Genomic DNA, 17,960 nt, shown 5'->3' on the forward strand with positions numbered 1-17,960 from the left:
CTTATACTCATGGGTCCAGACTAATTTGCTTGACTATAAAAATGCAATTCCACACAAATCAAAATATGCTCAGCAAAACATGAAATTTACTGCAAGGTAATTTTTTTCCCTATCCAACTCAACCTGAAATTAGAGTTCCTCACACACAGTCCTCTAGAGTTACTTTCCTTTGTGAGTTTTTTTAAGACAAGAAGAAATTGTTTTTGTTATTTTCAGTGCCTCTTCACAGTTTCTAAAGAAAACCCAGGTGTTGTAGAAAGCTCGTGTCAATGACTATGAAAAGCAGACCATCAGCCTGCGTTTTCATTGGGCCAGCTCCATAAACAGAACTGCAAAAGCTAACTCCCACCATTCTAAACTGTCAGAAGCCATGGTATATAACACCAACTCTTGTGATGTATCAGCTGACTGCAGCAGAAGCCCCAGACTCCTGTAGGCAGGAATTGCAAGGAAGCAGTCCTCCATCCTTATTACATCTTGACTAGATATAATGTTTACTGTTGGATAAAGGGAAGGGAAAGTGTTCTTCCTTAGCTATTTTTAATTCTGTTTCCCCATTTCTGTGCAAGTCCCTCATAAGCCCTTCTTCTATATTGACCCCCTTGTTCTTTCCTACCTCAACCCCTCAGGAATCTCACCATGGCAAATGGGCAGAACAACTTCTAGGACACTGGATGCAGTCCACAATTGCAAAGGAGGGGATCAAACTGCTTCTGGAATCAGTCAGTTGATGAGCAATTTGGGGATCCAGCAGGAAGAAAATGGTAAGAAGGAGTCACTTCCTCCATTTAATACTAAAAAAAGGAAGAAAAAAATTGAAGCTGTTATCTCAGCACCTAAATCACTGCCATCAGCAAGTTAAAGAAATTCAACTTTCTCTGCTGAGCTTTCAAACATACTTCCTAAGACTACCATTTGCCCACTTGAAATTTCATTCTCCCTTCCAAGGCTGGCCTTAATGTTATTTAAGACCAATTTTACCCATATCTTCCTAACTATTGGCCCTCTCCAATTCATTCTTTATAATGCAACTATACAACTCTTTGGAAGGCAAATCAGATCAAATCACTGCCCTGCCTATGACTATTCAGTAGCTTCTCATTGCTATTAGGATGTCCCAAATCTTGCTCTACCATCATCTACAAGGCCCTGAATTCTCTGACCCCTGCCTTCTTCTATGGCCTCAGAAAAGCCTATTCTCCCCCTTACTCACCAAGCTCCACCCTACTGGACACCTTTCATCCCTTGAATTCCCAAAGCTCCTTCTTTCCTGACAGCTTTTGCACACACAACCATCTCTGCTGGAATGCTTTCACACAGCCTTTGCTATTCATCCTTCAGATCTTAGCTTAAATGTTACTTTGTCAAATGAGATCAGGGCTCTCTGTTATAGTGCTCCAAACAGCCCATATTAATTACATTGAGGGTACTGACAAATAAGGTTAGTAATCATGGAGAACAGCAGGAATCCAAGGGAATTATGGATGCTCTAATGTTGCTTTGCTTTTCAAAAAGGGGAAGTTGGTATATTCTAGTAATCATGATATCAAGGGCATGCATGGTTCTAGAACGGACTGTTAAAAAGATGGGAGTATTTTATTACACTGGAAGGGAAGAGACAATCACTAGGGACCACAATGAATTCACTGAGATATAGTTTGGCCTTCAAGATTATGAGAAAACGATTTCTAATTCAGAATTCTACATCCTCCCAAACTATATTGAGAGGATATAGAAGAGGTTAGAGAGGTTATGGCATAAGAAAACTAAATCTTTATCTTCTAACTAAGAAGTTATTAAGCTAAAATATATCCGTATAATTATATTGTTTAGAAATAAGGAAGCAAATATCAGGAGAAACAGCTAAAATAATGAAAAGTACTTGCTTTTAAGAGCATAAATTGAAAATGGAAAGGAATGGGATAAAGGGTTTCTATTTATGTCTCTTTGGAAGTCTTATAACTAACTTTAAACTATGTACATGTACTATTTTCATAAAAATAAAAATTATTTTGGAAATACAAATAGCATGTGGGCATGCAGACAGGAAGTTGGAGAGCATTCTAACCGAGACCAATGGCAAATATATGGAGGTGAAAATATTCCAGTAAATGGCAAGTGGACCTTTGTACAGGAGCAGTGGGTCATGTTGAGGATAAGTAAACGATATAAAATTTAAACCTTCCTTCTCTGGAAGCCACCGATATGCATTATATCATATGAGAGATTAAACCAAGAAAGCAGAAGACATGAGGCCCAGAAAACAGGATGAACATAAAAGAGAGAGAGAATTCCCCAGATGATAACAAAAGAGAGTTCAAAATAAATAGCCATGTGGCATACCTAGAAAGCAACCAGGCCAGACGAGAGTAGGAAAATAGAGGGATACAGGAGGAATGTCTCTGGAGAATTTTTAAAAATTAACTGATAGGTTACTTGATATGTTTGACCACATTGAGAATAGTATTCAGAAAGTTTTTATAATTGTATGGGAAAATTAATGAAGAATTAGTGATCAATACATAGGAAGTGAAGCAAGCAAACTAGCAAAAACCAAGACAGTTTTTAACTTCAGAAAAAAACTGAAAGTTGCTCAAGAAAGTAAATGAATCATCATAAAATATTACTAAGCTCCCAAGTGAAAGACATTTACATAGCAATAACAATGAAAACACTGCCTTACTGATATACCAAATTAAGACTTGTATAGGATGAAGGGAAAACAAGTTGGAAAGGTTGGTGTTGTAAGAGGTCTAAATCTTTATCTTCCACAATAAGAAGGCAATAAGTGCTATCTAAAAATCAAAAGATCAAGAAACATCAGTGTAAGACATTATATAGAAATATGGAAGTAAATACTAGAAGAAACAGTTGCAATTATTGAAAGTGTTAGTACAGATCAGAAGTTGGGAAAGATGTAGTAAGGGTCTGCTCTTTTTCATTATGTCTTATTAATCTATTTTTTAACTATGAATATCTGTTGCTTTCAAAAATAAAATTAAAAAAGAGTATCTAGCATTTGGTTGGGCAGAAGGGAAGGAGAGCATTCCAGCCAAGAGAAACAGCAAAGATATGAACAAGTAGCAAGTAGACTTCCCTAGGGGAGTATGAGTTCACACTGGGGAGTAGTGAAAGATAATTTTGATAGCTGTCATTTATTGAATACTTGCTATGTGCCAGCCACTGCGCTAAGCACTTTATACACATTATCTCATTTATTCTCACTAACCTTATAAGCTACCACTATTATCCTCATGTTATAGATTAAGAAACTGAGAGATTAGGGAACTTACCCAAAGTCACAGCTAAAAAATAACGGCAAAGAGTCAAACAGGTCCACACGACTCCAAATTCATACCCTTAACTACCACATTTTGAAGGCATAATTGACAAGATTTGATCACCGATTTAATTTATGAGACAAAGGAGAGAAGAGTATCCAAAGTGACTCTAAGGAATTGAGGTTGGTGAACTGGGAAAACGATATTTATTCATTTCAACAGATTTTTAGTGAATATTGACTACATCCGAGCAGTGTGACATGCTTATAGTAATGTACATGATCCCTGCTCTCATAGAACTTACCATCAGTTATGAATAGGAAAATCATTCAGGGAGAATATCAGTGGAGGAAATTGTGAGTTCTGTTTTAACTATGTTGAAGTAACAGTCAAATGCTCAAATAAAAATGTCCAGCATGCATGGAATATGTGGTATTAGAGCTTGGCATAAGATGCTCTAAATCTCAGAAACCTATTCCTGAGCAAGAGAAATCGGAACCAAGAAAAGCTCTTTCATTTAATGCTTCGGAAATCCTACATGAGCTTAATGAGTACAGTTTCAGTGGTAGTTTGGCTGCAAGCCAGATTGCAGGAGTTTTTAGGTGTAAACCATTAATTTGCAAAGTGTGATGCTGGTTGAAGGAAAAAAAGATTGTACAGTAGCTAGGAGGACCATCAGGATTAAGCAACTTTTTTCACCCAAACTAAAGGAGACACTATACTTGTTTAAAAGCAAAGAGGGAAGGATTCTGTAGAAAGGAGATGCTAAAGATTTCATAAAGAGAAGATAATTGAGGAAGCTGGGTGTGAAATGAAGTAAGAGGGAATTGACTGGAGAAAATGAGGTTCAAGTTTGAGAGGGGAGGCAGCAACCTTTTTCCTCTAAGACAGGAAAGAAGGCTGAGAGGGGGAGAGGGAATCAAATGATGTTAGATAAAGAGAGTGCACAGGAGTGAGCAGTCCATCTTTTAGGCAGAGCTTAGTGTTTGGGAGAAAGGTCAATGGGGAAGGTGATAGAGCTTCATAAGAAATCAAAGAATAGATTTGGAAGTTCAGATCTGAAAATTAATGAATTGGGTGGGTATTCGGCTTTATTTCAGCCACTTTCCACTGTTTAAAATAATAGCATATTGCACCATCCTCCAGTCTTCCTGATCAATTAATTCAAATTTTATCTCACCCAGGTCAATATTTAGATACTAAGACTCAGGCAGGAAGCCATCAAGATCCATTAAAAATGGCTCTCTTCCCAGCAGTGATGGTGATGCAAACTCCCCTTAACTATCAAATCCAACCCTGAATTCATTAATATCTCTGTTGGTATCTGTTTTATTTTTAAGTCATATAGTTCTTAGTGGCTCACTTTTTAGCATTTGTAATTCCATTTGGCACTTTTCAGCAAGTATTTAGTGTGCCCTACATGAAAAGGTATTTGCCATTTTGGTTTCACTTATTTGTTTTCACAGGGTATAACTAGAATACACAAACATGCACAAAACAATGACAAAAATAAGAGCTTCTTGAGGGCAGAGGTCATGCCTTATTTATCTTTATCCCTGTCTCCCAGGGAAGAGTATGGCACACCGTGGAAGCTCAGGAATTGTTGACAAAGGAATGAATGATTATCTATGTGCTGTTACGGGGAGAGCCCTAAACTGAGATCGAAGAGGTGTCAATTCTGGCTGAAATCTAGAGTTTCTCTTGGACCAATCATGTACACTATCTAGACCTTATTTTCCCCACAGGAAAATGAGGGAATTGGATGATTTATTACTTCTGACTTATGAATTTTTATGCCATTTTTAAGCAGATAAAATTTCAGGTTTCCAAGTGGCACTATTTAGATTGCTCTTAGAAACTTGTTCTAAGGACCTGGCCAACCCATTGGTCACTTCCTGTGAATCAGAGTACCCCTGTACCTCAGGTTTTCTCTCCTAGGTATGATTGCCAGCCAGATGTTCTGTACCCTGGGAAGATTTCCCTTTCCCAATGTCTTCTCAGGCCTCCCTGTAGTGGAGTTATAATGCTGCAGTCACCACTTTTGGATAGTGCCAGCTTAATTATGCAAAGTTATGTGTAAACCAGGCTCATGTATTTCTCTTTTATCTTAAGATGTTTTGTCATAGGTAACTTACCATGAGGCCACAGGTGTGAATTAAGGGACGGGCAGCAGTAGGGCAGGAGGACATGCCACGGGAATCGGGACTACCTGCTCATGAAACTAACTTCTGCCTTCAGAGCCTAATCAGGTTCTATTCCACGTACATACCTTCCACAAGATGTTAGAATACTTCTGGGCACCCCAGACTTTGCGACCAGACAGATCAGATGACACCGTTTATAACAAGCAGCGTGTATCTTTATCCTCACTTGACAAGGCATTCAGTCTCCACCAGAAACATCCCAACAGGCATGCACTAGACCTTAAACTTCCATGCTCCCTACCCTTTCTTAGCCCCTGCCTCAAGGGCCCAGGGCTCTTCTGCGATTCCCCCTTATGAATAGATGAACAAGATCTAATAATCCTTTTCAATCTAAGAATTTGGGGACTTCCAAAAGTGTTTAGATGTTTATAAAGAACTACAGGGAGTGAGCAATGCTGAGCCAAAGTAATGAATCTATGGTGATTGGACTTAAATATTAATAAGTAAACTATTTGGGTGTGTTGGGATGGTTCACTCACCTGCTGCCTCTCAAATCACTTTGTAACTGTCAATTACCCTACACAATAGCTTATTTTTATATTCATCCACTGCATTTTTAATAAACATTAATTACAGATTATATACTATTTATGTTTTACATTTCAGAATATTTTCATCTTAGATTATTTACTTACTTTAGCCTAGTTCTAGGTGACATTGTTTTACCACCTATAGTTTCAGATATTTTCTCTGCCCAGTAACTTCTGCTTTACAGTTGTTGGGAGGGCCAAGTTTCCTCTCTGCCCCAGTTGGTCTACCTTTCAATATTCAACTCCTCCTCCTTACTCTACCCTTCCCTCACTATACTTCCATACCTGTGGATTATGAAAATCTTCCTAATCAATTGTGGGTTGAAGAGAGAACACCCAACAATAAAAATAAGACTAAACCCATCAAATAAATTAAGTACTTACACTGTACATTTCATTAACATTCAGAGTAAAACTGCTTCCACTTTTTTTGTGTACACACACTAATAGTTTGTCCAGAATCACCCTGGCGATAAGATAGAACATAGACTTCTAAGAAACAATGGTCTGGTCACTTCACAAGAGTTAGTTCTTTCCCTGCATAACTACTAAGACTATGATTGACATGTCTCAACTCCTGTTCAGCTATAAATCATAATTAATAATTAGGCTATTTCACTGGTAACTCTTATTCTGTAACACTGGGCAATCTGCTGTCATTAATGACCAAATTTACCATGGAACAGGCATGTTTTCAGTGACTCACAGGCTTCCACAGATGTTTGAGCTGGGTCTAATGCCCTGAGTCTCGAACAGACCCACTTCCCTCCCCACCCCAACACTGTTATACAAATGAATTTGGGTACTTCTAGGTTAAAGGAATAGAAAAGTCACAAGAGGGTGGAATAGATTTTGTGGACTAATTGTGTATATTTTCAACAAACAGCAGTTTTCTTTATAAGCATTCACTAGATCTTCCTTATCTCATTTGTGCTACCACCCTCAGTTATTTCTCAGTTTGCCAGATATTTGGTGTTCTCTAAAGTACAGGACTCTTAATAATTGCCCTGAATCACTCCACCTTAGGGATGATTCTTCCTGGATGGTGTACATACATATTTGTAATATTTACAAAGTCCCTGATATCAGCAATTTGTATTTAATGGAGAGATGCAAGACTACTTCACTTTCTGACAGTCTGTAAAGTGCCATATTATTATTAGTTTTTATTAATTATTATTATTATTTAGTAGGAAAAGCCTTCTTTGGTTTAAACTATGGCTGTCTCAGGAATATATGGTAATTTCCCAAACTGAATTTTGTTCTTGGCCCAGACCATAAACAATATTCATTATCACAAATGTACAGAGAATTTATTTATAGCCTTGACATATTTTTCCATGAACTGTTTAAATATTAACGTAGTCCAAATGAAGCTTGCCAGGAAACTAATTGATTCATATTCATTTCTATTGGTGACTTTCCATAGAAAGAAATTAAGAATTACATAAGTATAAAGAACAGACAGGAACAGGCAAAAGTTCAGCAAACTGCTGTTATTATAGGTGATAAAATTATGTATATTTTGAATTTTTCTGTGTACTTCATATTTCCATAATGTAAATCCACAGTGACCTTTGGCATCTTATAGAGGAAGACATATGCTTTTTTCAATTTCTTCCTCAACTGCAGGAATGGCAAATATATGGCACATTGTCGCCACTCCCCATTCCCGTGTTCATAGCAGACAGTGCTAGTCATGAATTTGGAAATATCCCATAATATTTTGCATTCTAGCCCTCTACACAATAACGTGACTAGATCAGAGTAGTCACCTGAGATGAAAGCCATTTGTCATTTTAGTTCTAACCTTAAGAAGTCATACCATGTCTTAGACAAGGATCAGTGGTATCAAGGAGTAGAAACTCAGTCAGGCTATCTTAAGAAAGGGAAATTGATTACAGATGTCTGGACTGTGAAGTACAGCCAGGCCAGAGAGTGATTGAAACTAGACTTGGTAAGTAGAAACTGAGGTTGCTTTTCTTTCTCTGTGACCACGCAGTGTCTCTCTTCTATGTTCTCTGTCTCTTTCTTTTGACCATCATCTTCTATTTCCTACCTAACATAACTTCCCAGCCTGACTCTACATGTTATTTAATTTAAGCATCCACATACTTCTTTCACTACAATCTCTGCATCTCTTATAGAAAATTCTCAAGAAACCAGATCTGATAGCCAGTTAATTTACATGCTCCCAGAAGGGCAGTTGTCTACTTTTGGTTTAGCCAGGGTTAGGGGAGTGGGATCACATTGTATGAAGGGCTCTCCCTCCCAGAGTTATGAACGTGCCAGTTTAAACCTCAAGAAGTTATGTCTGGTAAGCAAATTGACTATCTAATCTGTTCATATATATTCTTTATTTGTCCTCCCCGAGTAAGGTTGCCAGATAAAATACAGGAGACCCAGTTAATTCTGAATTTCAGATAAACTGTGAATATTCTTGACATAGGCATACCAAAATATTATTCAGTTTATGTGAAATTCAAATTTAACTGGACATCCTGTATTTTTATTTGGTAAATATGGCAACCCTATTCCTGAGTCCTTTCCTGGACTCACCCCTTGAGCTGATACACTGAATTTTTTTCTAGTAAGTTTAAAGCCATTATCCTTAGAGTAGAGATCCCCAATCCCTGGGCCACATACCTATCCAGAGCCTGTTGGGTATCAGTCCATGCAACAGGAGGTGAGTAACAGGCCCGTGAGTGAAGATTTATCTATATTTGTAGGTGCTCCCCATCACTACCTCAGCTCCACCTCAGATCATCAAGCATTAGATCATCATAGGAGCACTGGTCCCTGGTGCCAAAAATGTTGGGGACTGCTGCCTTAGAATATGGGTAAAAATCCTAAACTAAAATATCTCTCACTATCAGAGGTCCAATGTGGCCACAGCAATAGTCCAAGTTTATAATATTGCATGTTTTACAAATATCAGCTCTAATTTTGAAGACTTGATTTTTCCTTCCAGACCGATTTTAGTAGAGATTTTTTTTTCTGGGTGGACTGTCTCTTCCTCAGAATATAAGCTGTTTGAGGGCAGAGTCTGGCTGATGTTCATTCAATGTACAACACTCAGAAGAGTGTTTCGAGCACCATGAATATATAAAAAATGTTGCAATTTCAAAAAATAAATTTCTTGGAAGAGTTTCTTCAAAAGAAGTTGAACTGGTGTTAACCGGGCTTGTGGTTCTTGGACAGGATTTGTTTAGGGTTTTGGCAATCATTTATTTCCCTTCAATAACCAAATCAAAACCAAAGGACTGATTTATTCATTAATGGATGGCTGAGCCCCGATAACCAAATACAGAGCACTGTTAAGAGGTAGAATGTGGATACAACCTAGACTTTTGACTTAAGAAGAGGGCCTTTGATTTTGTACTTGAATTGTAATCTTACCAAACTGCATATTCATATGTGTGTAGGGAAAGAAAGGGCGGGGGAGAGCAAGAGCGAGAGAATGAGAGAGCAAGAGCGAGAGAGCGAGAGAGCGAGAGAGAGCGAGAGAGAGCGAGAGAGAGCGAGAGAGAGAGAGAGAGAGAGAACACTAGAGTTTTAAAACAGACACCAGAGTACTTACTCAACAAGCAAAATGGATAAGAACCACAGGGCTGCCTCACAAAGACAGTCATAGATTGTACAGAGAGCATGACAAACACAAGTCACCCTTCAAGGTAGTGTCCTTACCAACTAGTGATATGTGACCTAATGCATATTAAATTCTGTACAATCATATTAGTCACTGCTTTTACAGTGGGGAGGAGTCAGTGCAAGGGATGGAGTATGAAAAGACACTTCCTTCTTAGCACTCCTTTCTTATTTTTCTATTATTTTATGTTAGCTATTATTAAGGCAGTAGCAAACTTCACTAAGTATATTAGTTTCCTAGGACTGTCACAACAAAGTACCACAAATTGGATGGATGAAACAACAGAAATTTATTATCTTATATTTCTGAAGCCTAGAAATCTGAGATCAAGGTGTTAATAGGACCATGTTCCCCTTTGAAGGTGCTAGAGAAGGATCTTTTCCAGGCTTCTCTTCTAGCTTCAAGTATTTCCTTGGCTTGTGGCAGCGTAACTTCAGTCTTCACTTGGCATTTTCTCTGCTTGTCTGGGTTCAGTTCTTCCTTTTCTATAACAACACCAGTAATAGTGGATTAAGGGTTCACTCTACTATGGTATGACCTCATCTTAACTAATTTTATCTGCAATGACCCTCTTTCCAAATATGGTCACATTCTGAGGTCCTGGGGGTTAGGACTTCAGCATGTGAATTTCAGAGGGGGCACAATTCAACCCATAATACCAAGGGATTCCATTATTCCTTTTTTAAAATATATTTTTTTATTTTGCAATTATAGTTGATATATGATATTATATTAATTTCAGGTGTAAAACATAGTGATTAGGTGTTTATATAACTTATGAAGTGATTACCCTGATAAATCTAGTACCTGTGTGACACCATACATAGTTATTACAATATTATTGACTATATTTATTATGCTATACTTCACATCCCCATGACTATTTTGTGACTACCAATTCGTACTTCTTGATCCCTTCCTCTTTTTAAAAAAATTATTTATTTATTTTAGTTTCAAGTATACAGTACAATCCTTTCCTTTTTTTTACCTATCCACCCAACATCCCTCCCATCTGACAACCATTAAAATATTCCTGATATCTATGACTTTCTGTTTTGTTTGATCATTTATTTTGTTCTTTAGGTTCCATATATAAGTAAAATCATATGGCATTTGTTTTCGCTGTTTGACTTACTCCACTCAACACAATACCCTCTAGGTCCATTCATGTAGTTGCATTTGGCAAGATTCCATTCTGTTCTATTGCTGAGCAACATTACATTTGTATATGTGCACTACTTCTTCTTTATCAATCCATCCATTGATGGACACCCGGGTTGTCATATTTTGGCTACTGTACATAATGCTGCAATGAACAAAGGGATGTATACACATGTCCCTTTGAAGTAGTGTTTTTGGTTTCTTCAGATAAATACCAGCAAGTGGGATTACTGGGTCCTTCTTTCTCTCTTATTATAGCATTTGTTTTAAAACCTATTTTTTCTGTTATAAGTATGGCTACCCCAGCTTTTTTGTTTGTTTTTTTACATTTTCATGAAATATCTTTTTTCCATCCCTTTACTTGAAGTCTATGTGTATCTTTTGATCTGAAGTGAGTTTCTTATAATAGGCAGCATATATTTGTCTTTTTTATTTTCCTTCTTCTTAAGTCCCTCTAACATTTCTTGTAATACTGGTTTGGTGGTAATGAACTCCTTTAGCTCTTTCTTGTCTGAGAAGCTCGTTATCTGTCCTTCAGTTGTCAATGACAGCTTTGCTGGGTAGAATGAACTTGGTTATAGGTCCTTGCTTTTCATCACTTTGAATATTTCATGCCAATCCCTTCTGGCCTACAAAGTTTCTTTTGAGAAATCAGCTGACAGTCTTTTGGGACCTCCTTTATAGGTAACAAATTGCTTTTCTCTTGCTACTTTTAAGATCCTCTCTTTGTCTTGAACTTTGACATTTTAATTATGATGTGTCTTGGTATAGGCCTGTTTGGATCATCTTGTTTGGGACTCTTTGCACTTACTGGACTCCAATGTCTATTTCTTTTGCCAGGTTAAGGAAGTTTTCTGTCATTATTTCTTCCAACAGATTTTCAATTCCTTGCTCTTTCTCTTCTCCTTTGGTACCCTGATGATGTGAATGTTGTTACACTTGATGTTGTCCCAGGGGCTCCTTAAATTATCCTCATTTTTTTGGATTTTTTCTTGTTGCTATTCTGATTGGGTGTATTCTGCTATCGTATCTTCCAAATCGCTGATTCAAGCCTCTGCTTCACCTAATCTTTTGTTGACTCCCTCTAATATGTATATATATATTAATTTCAGTTATTGGATTCTTCATTTCTGACTGGTACTTTTTTATGTTTTATATTTCCATTTCTATGTTTCCTATCTCTTTGTTGAAGTTCTCTGTTGAAGTTCAGCATCCTATTAGTGCTTCTTTGGGTCAAATAAAAAAGTGAAACTGAAGTATATCAAAGTCCTATGTATGCAAACTGCATAGATTTCTTATAAATTACTATCAAAATAGACAAGAGATGCAAGAAAAAAGGTATCATAGAACTTATATCATAGGTTATCAAAATATTGGTATACAATCTGTCCTAACATAGAGTAGCTTTTCCAAGCTGCTGCATAATGATTCTAAAATTACTAGCAAGAAAAAACAGTGCAAGAATAAGGTTTCTGCAAATCAACTCCATGTTATAATTATTCTCCATGCTAATATTATCAGGAGGATCTCCATGATACAGGAAATAATGACAGGTACTTCTAAATCTTCTGAATTCAATCTCAATTTTCCTCTCCTGTGGGTCTTTTCAAAGCAGAGAAAGGATGCGGTATCTAATAAACTTGTAATATCCTTTGAATCCTTTCTTTCTGAGTAGCTGCCAATGACCTTACTCCATGTCTCATCCTGTAGCATATGCCTTGACCCAGCTCCAGCCCCAGCCCCTGTAAGTTCTTTTCTCTGTCCTGCCGTGGAGCTGAAAATTTTGGTAGAAGGGAGGGGAATTCAGTACTAGGGTTGAGAGTCATGTTACTAAGGTTCTTGGCTAGTACTTCCGAGACAGCTTGAAAAGCAGGCTGAATCTTCTTCACTGGGCACCTGAGAAGACTCCAGGGTCAAGGTTGGGTTAAACTTCTTTAGTGAGTCCATTGGAAGTCTAGTCACAGTTTGAAGCTCCTCCAAGGTCTCCCAAAGGGTTTGAGTGGAAGGTGATACTCAAAACTCTCAAATTGCTGCAAAAAGCCTAGAAAGAACCATATCCCCAAGAAATAGTGAGAAAAACCTCAGTTTCAACAAAGTGTGGTGAAATAAAGCTCTAACCTAAAAGTTTAGGTCTTCTGCTAGCACTTCTATCTGGGAGAAAGCTTCCCCTCTAGCCCTCTTTCCCTGAAGCCAGACAATTTAGCTCCTCCCTGTATGTCCCTGGCACCTTTCAAGTTGCTGCCCCAGTGTTGAAGTCTGTCAGCACATAAATTTGTATGCAAACCCTTTAAGAGGAATAGCCGGGACTCTAGCCACCCTTCATCTTACTCAGCTGCAAACTGCTGGTTTTCACAGCCAGAAGTTGTGGGGACTTCTCTCCCTGCCACTGGAACCCTGGGATGGGGAGCCTCACTCCTCAAGGGGGATCTCCATAGCTGAGATATCCCTCACAATTTTTAACCTCCACATGCAGGTATGGGACCAGTGTGTTCTTCGTCACCCCTCCACTAGTATCAACGTGGCTCCTTCTGTATATCCTTAGTTGTAGGACTTTTGTTCAGCTATACTTCAGGCGATTCTCAGTTATGGTTGTTTTATAGTTTAGTTATAATTTTGATGTGTCCGTGAAAGGTACCAGCATAGCATTTACTTACATCACTATCTTGACCCCCTATAGTATCCCATATTTCATTACTCTTAAACTCCATAACCACGTATCCCTTGCAGCATCTCTTGGATTTGTTTTTCCTCTTATTTGAGTACTTCTTACAAAAGTATTTCAATGTGCATGTTTGTGTGGTAGTCCTTTTGAGGTTTTACGTGTTTGAATAAAACTTGATCCATATTACCTGTGGTACAATAGAAGTGTACAATAAAATGTGAACTTTAGAAAAAGAAACTAAACAACAAAACAACAAAGTCTGGTGCGTGATATATATGTGTGTGTATGTATATGTATATATACATATATATGTATACATATGTATATGTGTGTGTGTGTGTGTGTGTGTGTATATATATATATATGTACCCATGAGATGTCATAGTCACCAGAGAAATTTTATTTACTTCCAGTTCAGCATCCAGTACCCTAGTTAATGAATAGTAGAGGTGTTCTTTGGGAGACTGGCTACAACATAAAAGTGGTTTAAAGCTCTAGAGCACCACAAATCTCTATTTTAGACTTTTTTTGTTTAGTACATGGTAACAGTAATAACAAAAGGAAAGTGACATGAATTAGAGTAGTATAATAGTCCAGACTGGTTTGCTGAAAATCCATTGGTCTAGCAATTGGCATATGGTCCTGAAATAGCTTACCTCCCATCACTTTAGTTTTCTAAGTGCCTATGTGATATGTTCATATTGTTTCCTATATTAGCCTCAAGAGATCAGAAGAGAAAACTTTATTTTTGACAATTCCACTCATTGTCATCATTGTTCTTTCAACAAAAGGTTTACAAATGAGACTTGTTTACACAATACTGATATATTCTTTTTTCAAACAAATATCACTTTCAGAAGCTGACTACCTTTACTGCTAATAATCTGTAATATCTGCGAGTAGTCCTATCATATTTAAAATTTTGTTTAATTTGTTTTGAGCACCTTTATATTTATTTAGGTGAACATATGGAAATTAAAGGTAAGATGCTCAGTCACATTCTTGTATTCCAATTGTAGCCATACAATTTGACATTGATTTTCTTATTTTGTAAAATTGCAGAGAAAGTCTATATATGATAGATACTCTCCATATTTCCAGGATCAAATATCCCAGCCATTCATTACCATAGGCCTTTGTTTCTTCTTTTCCTCTTTGCAGTTACCTGCATTTTGGTCATTTTGATACAATATTAAAAATAGGAAAATAGATCACTAAGGGAAGAGACTGATGACAGAGGATATATATGAATTCTTTATTATCAACAGATTTCTACTATTCAGAGAAAAATAGCTATATTGTTTCTGTATTTTGTTTTTTAAGGTAAAATACTTATATATAACAGATTTATGGCAATTTATCTATCTCCTTCAGCAGTCTTTTCAATGTGTTATTTTGATTCAGGCATATGAAGGGATAATTCTAAACAAGTAAAACTATCTGAAAGGTCTTCAATGTAAGCTATAATTAGCCCTTGCTTATTTTATAGATGGCCCTTTCTATGCATTATATAAATAATTGCAAAACTAATTAATCATGCTTAACCCTTGTTTTCTAAAGTCACAGCAGTATAGGAATAATTGAGGGTTGTATATGGGTTACAATTAAGAGATATTTGGCTGAAGCTCCAACAGAGTTATTTTCCTATTTCTATTTCCCTTCCTTTGCTGCTTCTAGTTCTTAGGGATTGCACACAATGAGGCAGGGACTGTAGGATTTTGCAAACTGATAAAGCTGAAGACTTTTAATAAGTCCCTGCCTGACACCAACATAAACATCCTATATCTGGTGTATCATATTTTTTAGTGGCCATTTAAAGGTCTGTGATCCCCAGCACTATGCCACAGTCAGCTCACTTCTTCTAGCCTAGTGCAAAGTGCTCTTCTTGCTGAACAAGCATTCTTTTAGTTCTTCATAGCTCCTTTTCCCTCAAGGAGGGTAGAAGAGAGGAACTTTAAGCATCCTTTCAACTCCTTGTTTATATAACTTCCTTTAGAAAAATATATGTGAATAATGTTTGAAATCTGACCTTTTGGCACTTTTTTTTTTTAAAGTGATGGGTTTTTAGAAAGAGCTGTACTGAATAAAAGGAGCAAAATAGAATTCATTTCAGTCTTATAGCCTGGAGCAAGGTTTGAGTTTCGGAGATGAGTGTAAGGAAGGTGGATTCAACAGAAAGAGAGTGGGGATGGTCTGAGAGGGAAGCATCATGCTTGAAACTGACTTTACAGTGGCCTCTGGAAAATTGAAATGTAAGGAAGCCATGGGCTTACTGAGCATATGACACTGACTCTTGCTGAACAAGGGGAAAGAAACAGCAAGAAAGAAGGAAGGAGTAAAGTACCATTAGAGATGAGACAATGCCACAAGAAGACCAGAAATGTGGGACTCTCACTTAAATCAGGACATTCGCAAGAATTGCTAAAGACTATCTATTGGAGAGATAGGATTTAATTATTTTAATGATTTACCCAGGCAAATTTTGACTGGTAATTTTTTCTTTTTTTTTTGCCAAAATTCTTCTCTGACTCATGGTACATATTTTTATTATATATGCTATACTGGTTTTATGTGTGAAGCCCCCTTTAATGCACTTAGAATTTTGCAGATTGAGTGAGCTTCAAATATTCTGTAGACTCCTACTCTATAATTAACTATGGTTTAAAAAGGAACATACATAGTCATGCAGATAACTTGTTCTTAAGATGTCATTATCATTAGTTGTCACTGGCAGTTAGTCATTTTATTAGATATTAATATTCACAGCTTTTAAAGTATTACAAGTCTCTAGCTTCATATGGGAGAGAAAATAGAGCTTAGATTATTTGGCTTTGCCTACCAAGACATCAGTTGAATTTAAACTAAAAACTATACGATTTTGACTTTTCCAATTTTCCATGCTACTGACAGCTCAGATTAACTCCAAAATCATCCTACAATAAGAAGCCAGGTTAGATAATGAAATTGTAATTTTGATTTTAAAAAACTTAGTCTTAGATACTGTCAAATACTGATCAACATCATCTGAACAAAACAACCATAAAACAAATTAGGAGAGAGATGAGGAAAGTTGAATACTGACTGGATAATAAATATTAAGAATTTTTATTAAGTTTTAGGTGAGATGATGGTATTATGTTTATGTATTTTAAAAGTCATTGTCTTTTAATGATATAAATGAGAAGAAGAATGGATAGGAGTATAAATGAAACAATATTAGCCATGTAGTGACAAATTGCTGAATCTGAACAATGCTTATATGAGTCTTCATTATACTACTTGCTCTGCTTTTGTATATGTTTGAACTTTTTTCATAGTAAATAGTTTAAATATTTGATCAGAACTTTTGCTTCTATTTGTGAATTTTAAAAAGACCAGGCTTTTCTAACCCAAAAGAATTCTAACCCTTTATAGATTGTCTTTTATAAAAGAGTAATGCCAGTAGAGAATCAAGTCTGTAATCTACAATGCTTTTTAAATGCATATACCATCTTTTAACGCTTTTATACATAAGCAGCTACTTAGTGCTTTCTGTGAATTGCATGATGGGGATAGACCCCATGAGGGGACCACCACTAGAGGCAGAGGCAATGGGGAAGTCATATTTGAATGAACATAATACATCTTTATGCGCCCCTGGTAGCCTGGGAGAATGGCCAGATTGCTTAAAGGTAAAGTAGGGATTTTGCTCACACCAATGGACTGGGTAATCTGTGAACAGGCAAGTACCCTAGAAGCTGGTAGTTAGAAGGCTGTAGAGCATAATGAAAGTTTGAGCATAAGCTAATCATAGATTAATATCTCAATTCAACCAATTACTAGTTGTGATCTTACTATACATTAGAGAGCCTTCGTTAACTCATATAATTCTCCACATAATGGGGGACTATTGAGCATTGATAAAATATGTGAAGTGTGAGAAAGTGTCAACACAGCAGCTCTGTTTGTTTAGTCCCTGTATGTCTTCAAGGGAATCTGGAACCATGATTGACCATTGGCCAATACCTGGGAATTTGGCTCTCAGAATCTTATGTTAACAGGTGTTGATTATGTTTTATAAACCTGGAGCAATGGACAATGCCATATCAGCTTATCAAAATTGCTTTGTATAAACATCAACACTGATGATATACTTCTGGTTTCATTGTTGGGATCCTGAGTTTCACTTGCCATGGCTGGTCATGTAGCATGATGTACTTATTTGACCAGTTCTCAATAAAAGCCTCAGACCCAGAGACTCAAACAGGCTTTTCTGGACAGAGACATTCCACACATGCCCCTCTAATTTGTTGCTAGAGAGAAAGCATGTTCTAAGTGGTCCCAGATGGGGAAGTATTCAAACGCATGTGCCTGACCTCTCTCGATTCCTCCTGATTCACATATTTTTCCTGTTGCTCTTGGCCTGTCTATTTTTGCTCTACTAATGCTTAGCCATGAGTATAACCTGCTATTAAGTCTTGTGAGTCTTTTCAG

At 37.0% G+C, this 17,960-nt stretch overlaps 1 pseudogene; it reads right to left on the minus strand.

Moving 5' to 3' along the window:
- Positions 1–12,215: 12,215 nt before the first annotated feature.
- On the minus strand, positions 12,216–13,533 carry LOC118607754 (annotated as a pseudogene).
- Positions 13,534–17,960: the final 4,427 nt, after the last annotated feature.

This window comes from Rousettus aegyptiacus, unplaced genomic scaffold, assembly GCF_014176215.1.
Source record: "Rousettus aegyptiacus isolate mRouAeg1 unplaced genomic scaffold, mRouAeg1.p scaffold_m13_p_9, whole genome shotgun sequence".
Lineage (NCBI taxonomy): Eukaryota > Metazoa > Chordata > Mammalia > Chiroptera > Pteropodidae > Rousettus > Rousettus aegyptiacus.